This window comes from Chrysemys picta, chromosome 3 (genome assembly GCF_011386835.1).
Source record: "Chrysemys picta bellii isolate R12L10 chromosome 3, ASM1138683v2, whole genome shotgun sequence".
Classification (NCBI taxonomy): domain Eukaryota; kingdom Metazoa; phylum Chordata; order Testudines; family Emydidae; genus Chrysemys; species Chrysemys picta.
Genome location: NC_088793.1, coordinates 127,903,661 through 127,910,573, shown reverse-complemented (window position 1 = coordinate 127,910,573; position 6,913 = coordinate 127,903,661).

Sequence of the window (6,913 nt, the reverse complement as noted above, 5' to 3'; positions counted from 1 at the left end):
TGCAATAAGTGATATATTATGTGGTTATCTGAATGGGTGCCAAAGACTATAGCTACTGTTAAGATTTCAATAATGACCCATCTGTGGAATATAAAACAAAACAACACACACACACACAGAAACCCTATGTGGAAAAGGCACTTCTAGTTCTGACTATTTTGGACAATAATAGGAAGTGTTTATTGCTATTCATGGAAAATCAGTACTCATTCACTAGCCAAAAATCATACTGATCGCTGCCAAAAAGCCTTATTTTTAAGCTGTGGATGTAGCTCTTCCATGACTTTGCTAATGAAAAATGATTTGGATGATTCTTTACCTATAGAGAGAAAACTACAACTAGCTTGAGTTATTGTAAAGCCATTGCAATGTGAAGAAACCTTAACCTCAGCATTAACAGATCTACAGAGAGTGTTTTATACCTACTTTTCCTTTTCTCTTTGTTGAACAGTTCTCAGTCGCTGCATTTTAACTAACTGATCTCCAAATACAAGAAGTTAAATTTGACTTTAATATATTTAGTTAAAACCCCCAGAGCTGTTTTTAAAAAAATATTTAGTGAAGCTGATCTTTTCCTTAGTTTTACCATAGCTTGGAGCAACCTCTACTGGTTTTGTATATACAAAATTTAGCATGCTAGTACACTGTTTAATATCGTTTTTATTTATACTGTTATATTATAGAATGATCAACCACACTGCTTGAAAGTTAAAAACAAATATTAAAATACAAAAATCACCATTTTATCAGGCTGTTTAAGATTTTTCACTATACATGAACTGAATTCTTGTTTCAGTTCCTGCACAATCTTCTTCTCCACTATTGCACATAGGGCCTGATATGAAGACCATTCAAAACAATGAAAAATATCCTATTGACTTCAATATACTTTGGAACAGGCCCATAGAGCAACCAGATGGGGTGAATATACCACAGTAGAAAATTTTCCAGTTTTTAGAGGAGCTCTATGGTTTTGATTTCTGTTATTTTATTGAAAAAAAAATCCAGGAATATTTTTTTTCCACATTATTTCTTGGAAAATACCATTTTCCAACAAGCTTTATTTGGAAACAATGAAATTACATAGCCCCATGGGATAAAACTCCACGGTAATAGTAAACAGAAGATGGTATGAGTATATGGATATGCAGGTGTACATTCTGTAGTATCTCTACCTTACTGAGTAGGAGTGTTTGTGACTGTGCTAAATCTCTTAATAAGCTATATTTGTAAATATAAAAGAGTTCCTATTGTATGAGTGTTGCAACTGTGCACATAGGGGTTCCCAACTATGTAATAATTTAAATAATACTGGGCTTGATCTTGGGGCAAGAATCTGTCAACCATCAAAGTGATACCTGGGGATTCCTTAAGTAATCAATATAATTAATACATAATCTAAAGATCGGGCAACATAAGCAAAAAACCTTGATTTAAATAATCTATTTTAATCTTGTTTGGTATTTGTAATTTTTAGCTATTTTTGTAAAGAACGTTTGATTCTCAATGGTTGGTATAATTTGGTACCTATTTTTGTTAACCAAAAGGATATACAATATCTAAACACATTCATTTAAGAAATTATATAGTTTAACACCCAGTTATTCAGATTTTTAATTTTTACATTTTTTATATTTAGAAAATGGTGACCACCACATTTTTTATATGTACTAGTTGATTAATTTTTTTACTTGAGATTTGTGTCAAGCTGCATTTGGCTGGAAATTGGAATTCAATTAAAATTCACACAAACCAGCATTTTAAAATTGTTTCTATTAGTTAAATAAAATTACCTTAAATGTGCTGGATAAGTAAGAAAAACAAAGTTTATCAAAACATATTACATTTAAAACAAAGAAAGTATTACCTATACTTAGTGATTGAACTGATTGGTCCTGGTCACCAGGCCCTTCAAGATATTAGAACTATGAGATTTCCTCCTCAGACCGTTTTTTTATTCATAGATTGGAAGAGGAAAAAAATCTTTCCTGCTTTTTAACTCTGAATCGTTCCTCAGCTTTGAATGAATTAGTCACTGAACTAATCTGGTTGAATAAACTGAAATGACAATATTCTCTCTGTACCTGCAAAAGAGGCTATTGCTGTCAAAGGCTGGATGTTGAGCACTTCAACAAACTCTGGTTTCAGAAGTTTAGCCAGTGACTTCCAAGAGTTCAATGGTGTGACTCTCTTTAAAACTTCAGCAGCAAAAATTTACCTCTTGAATACTATTTTTTTAAAATTACATTTAAATTATTGTAATATGTTTTACTACGTCCATGCCTTAACATATTTTACCATAATTTCAAATTTAATTGTAAATAGGTTTATTTTTAAAAAGAAAATTGGATTTAATTTAATTTAAATAAAAAGTCTGATTTTAAATTTTCAAAAAATCATTAACTACCCTGCGTGCAATGCAAGGGAGTATTCACAACACTTTACAGGAAAAGAGGGCTAACAATACCTTACAGGTTGAAGCCACAAATGTCCTCCATCTTTTAAGTGCTATCATTGACCTTGAAAAGGACAACAAACACAACATAGAAAATTTGCAGGAGATAGAAGCTGGTTGATTCTTTTTGCCTCCAGCATTTAAATGCCTCTTGAATGTTGATATATATTGGTCCTCTTGAATGTTGATATATATTGGGTCAGCCACCAGGCTCCCTTGTCAAAGTAGATCTCTCAAGGACTGGCTGCACCCAAAGTTTCTTCCTATTAGTCTACCCATGGCTAGGGGAGGTGGAGCCACATATGGATTGTGGTGCCCTGGCTCATTGCTCCAGGCAAATGGAAGAGTTGTCACTCTGATGCTGCTTTGCTACCTTGGCTCCCAGGTCCTATGTCCCATGCAGTTGCGTAGGACCAAGCCACATTCTGACTTATGGTGATCCCTGCTGTAAGCAACAGAACTGACAGTTACAATGGAATATTTGCTAGTAGGATTCAACATAAAGCATAGATTAATAATCCAGTAACATAATGTCAGCAAGTGTCAATGTCTGAGAAGTTTTGCATGGGAGACACAAAGTGGAGAACAGAGAACTGTAAGAGATAAGAACAGCAAGGACTGAATGTATGGCCCTGCAATGCTGGGCCTACCAACTGCCATGCCCTCTAACAGCCAGATTAATCTTCCTGTTTTGATTTCTTATTTGGGAGAAAAAAAATTCCAGGAATTTTCAATCTTTATAAAACTACATGCTAAATAACAGTGTTGGTTTGTTTCTTTTCATACAGAGAAGTGTGACTGAAAAAGGTATTTGCCTCTAACAGGTGCAGGAATGGACTGGATTGTCTTTTCAGACATTTTGAAAAGCACTTATGGTATGTTATATGTTGCAATAAGTCAGACCAATTGGCCAGTGATATTTATCTTCCAACCCCACCAGTCAGGTAAACAAGAGAAAGTCCTAAGCACTGGTTCATGTAAGTAGGTGGATGGATGTGAGTCCACACAGCCCAGTATCTTGTCTCTGACAGTGTCCTCTCTTCTCTCACTGCACAATTCAGCCCTGTGAAAATTAGAGAATGGTCACTCAAAACTAGATACCACTGCTGTACTAATTTCTACGTAGGTAAATGATCTGATAGCACTAAATGAGCATCAGCATTAATGTGAAGAAATGGGCAGTTCTGACTGTAGTCCTGTTGTTTCCCCAAGACAAGTCTAAGAAAGAACAATGTGAAGAAGCAGATAAAAAAGAGACAGTGGGGGAAAAATACCAGAAGATAGAAATTGCCATAATATTGTAGCTCAATAGTCTATTTTAGCATCCTATTTCCAAAAGTGGTGAAGGCTTGATGCTTTAGAGGAAGGCATAAAAATCCCCTGCAATGAACTGAAATGGTTGATAGTGTGAGTACAAAGCTCAGAAATTTCTTCCTGCTTCCAGATGCCAATTAGATTCTCTACTGGATTATAAGGATTAGTATCCCTTTTCATTTTATCCTAGCTAAGTAACTCCACATATGCTAAACCTGTTCAAATACATTTCCAATAATTGTAAAAAATGTACTAAACTTTTGGCCTCAATATATTATGTGACAATGAGTCCCATAAGTTAACTATACTGAAGCTTGCACTGAAAAATCATTTCCATTTGTTTCAAATGTATTGTCCTTGTCATCAAGTTCTCCCTTGTTCTTGTTTTATGGAAAAAGGGAAATTAGTGTACATAAATGGGCTTTTATGTACCTCTGTACTATCTCTTCTTATCTTCTCATCAGCCCTGCCCTAAAGGGACTTCCTAGAGAAGGAAGCAAGTTAGAACAAAGCATTCCATCAGTTCTATCCAATAAACAGCTCCATTTGTGAATTATTCTTCAAAATCTGTGGCCCCTAAATTTCCTAGTAACTGAAATTGGTCCCAGCAGCAATTTAGTAAATAAAAGATGTGTGTTTTGGGAGGAAGAAAAGATCTATTTTCATTACAAAATACCAGAGAAAAGTTATGGACAATAAAGATCATATAAAACTATGGTAGTAAAGCTTCTTCATTCTTCAGTGTGTCTAGCTTACAGTTTAGCATAGATATTTCTAACATTAATATAAACTCTACAATTATTGATAAATACAATTCTGTGGTGTTTGTTTTGTATAGTCCAAAATTTTGCACATTTCTGTGATTTTCCTTTTAAAGATCTTGTGGGAGGAATAAGTCTTGTGGCATTTAATTCTCTTCCAGCAACTGATAGCATATGGTGTTCATTATTCACAGCTTTCTAAAATATTTGCAAACTAATTGAGCACAAGAAATAAAATAATAAAACTCCCTCAACTTTTCCCCAATCAAACTAGAGTCTCTGTATCACATTTTCCTGCTTTTCTATGAGTAAATTTAGGTGATAATTTATATTAATCCCCTAACCATTGTGTTCAAAGGAAGCCATATATATTCTATTATTGTTTGATCATCATGTATTTTTGGGAGTATAGCTTCAAATTCAAACCAAGATGTTCCTTAGACGAGGACATTAGGCTACAAGACAGAACGGTGGCTACTTCTCAACTTTGTAAAAGTTCAGAAATATTGTGACTCTTAAGAGCATGTTACCTGAAATCTGTCCTCTCCTCAATATAAAATGTTTTAGGCATGCAGAAAAGAAGCATGGCCTAGGGATTAGGCCACAGACTTGGCATCACATCTCAGTTTTCTTCCTGGCTTTGCCCAAAGTCTTGCTGTGTGACTTGGGTACTTAGCATCTCCTGTCTCAAATTTCCTATCCTACAAATCAAGGATATTTATAGCTCCCTTCTTCCCATGGATGCTGTGAGTTTTAATTCAATCATTAAGTTTTGTCAGGCTCTTTAAGATACATAGTTGTAAGGTGCTATAAGAGTACAAAGTATTATTAGCAATAGTGTTATCCATATAGACAGACAGATAGAAGCTGGTACTAGGCTTAGTATAAGAGTCTTGATACCTTTATTACTTCTAAATCTCTCCTGGATTCCTCTTCCACAGAACTGAAGGTTATTACCATTTTAAAAAGGTCTATTAAATATTAAAGTACAACAGTGAAAAATGTTTGACTCTAGCCATAAAAGTTCTCCAGACCAGCCCGGGTTAGTGCTCAACCTGTGCTGACAAAGCAGGTATTGTGTCCTTGCTCTCTACATAACATTAAGAATATGGGGAAACTACACTGGGCACTGTTAATTCCAAATAGCAGTGCTTATTCACTATGTACAAATGTACAAGACCTAGATACCTATGTACGCTGCTGCTCTAGCAGGGTTCTAAATGTCTTCTGCAATAGAAGACAGGGAGGCCCACTAGAGGGCTCCCAAACTATTAAGGGATACTACCCTACTTCCTCTATACTACATATTTCTCCTTCTTAGTGTGAAATGACATACAATGAATTACCAACATTTTACTGTCAAAACTACAATCAGTAACACACAACGTACTACAAATTGAGTCTGAGAGGTGGCTTATTACTTCTCCCTGGATAACGTGTGATAGGCATCACAACAGCATCTGGAACAGTTTTTGTACTTTCGGGTGTAGATGTATCAGCAACATCTTCCTGCTCTGTAACAATAAGGTCACTTGTAATAGAAACAGAGACATACGGCTCACTGCTGCTATCACAAATCATTGTCTGTGGTTGCCTTGTAGGCTTGGTATTTTCAATAGGCATTGCTAGTGGAGAACCTACTGCTGAATTTGTGCTCAAAAGCTGGTTTATGTGTCTTCTTCATGAACTGTTCAGTGCTACTTCTACCCAATAAGACAGAATAGCAGTCTAATGTAATAACTCTCGGTTTCCATTAAATATCTGGATGGTATCTTACTGAGGCCTGATCTACACCTAAAATGTGGATCAACCTAGCTACGTCACTCAGGACTGTGAAAAAATTCATGCCCTGAGCACTGTAGTTAGGTCAATCTAATCCCCAGTGTAGACATGGCTAGGTCAACAGAAGGATTCTTCCGTCAACCTAGCTACCAACTCTTGGAGAGGTGGATTACCTACATCCATGGAAAAAACCCTTCTATTGATGCAGGAAGCATCTACACTACAGTGGCATTGCTGGAGTGCAAGCTCCATAGCCTAAGACTTTTTCTTCCATGTGAAAACTGTAGTTGGATGGGACTATTTGCGGTCATTTGATCACACTCTTTCCTTCCAATGTCTCTGTGTAGATTGGTCTTGAACAAGTCCAGGCAAGACCTAAATTTATGTCCTATAAACAAACATCACTCATGTACTGCATTCCTATAGGCCAATAGAGAATTCACAATCTTGTGTTGTAAGCTACCTTTATCTGTAGTTGCAGCACAAATCACTTGCTTAAATGTCTGAATAAAGCTTTCCACTACTCATTCTTGTCAGGATAGTAAGCAGCTGACATGACATATTTGATGCTGTTTCTTTTAACAAAGAACTGGAATTCTTT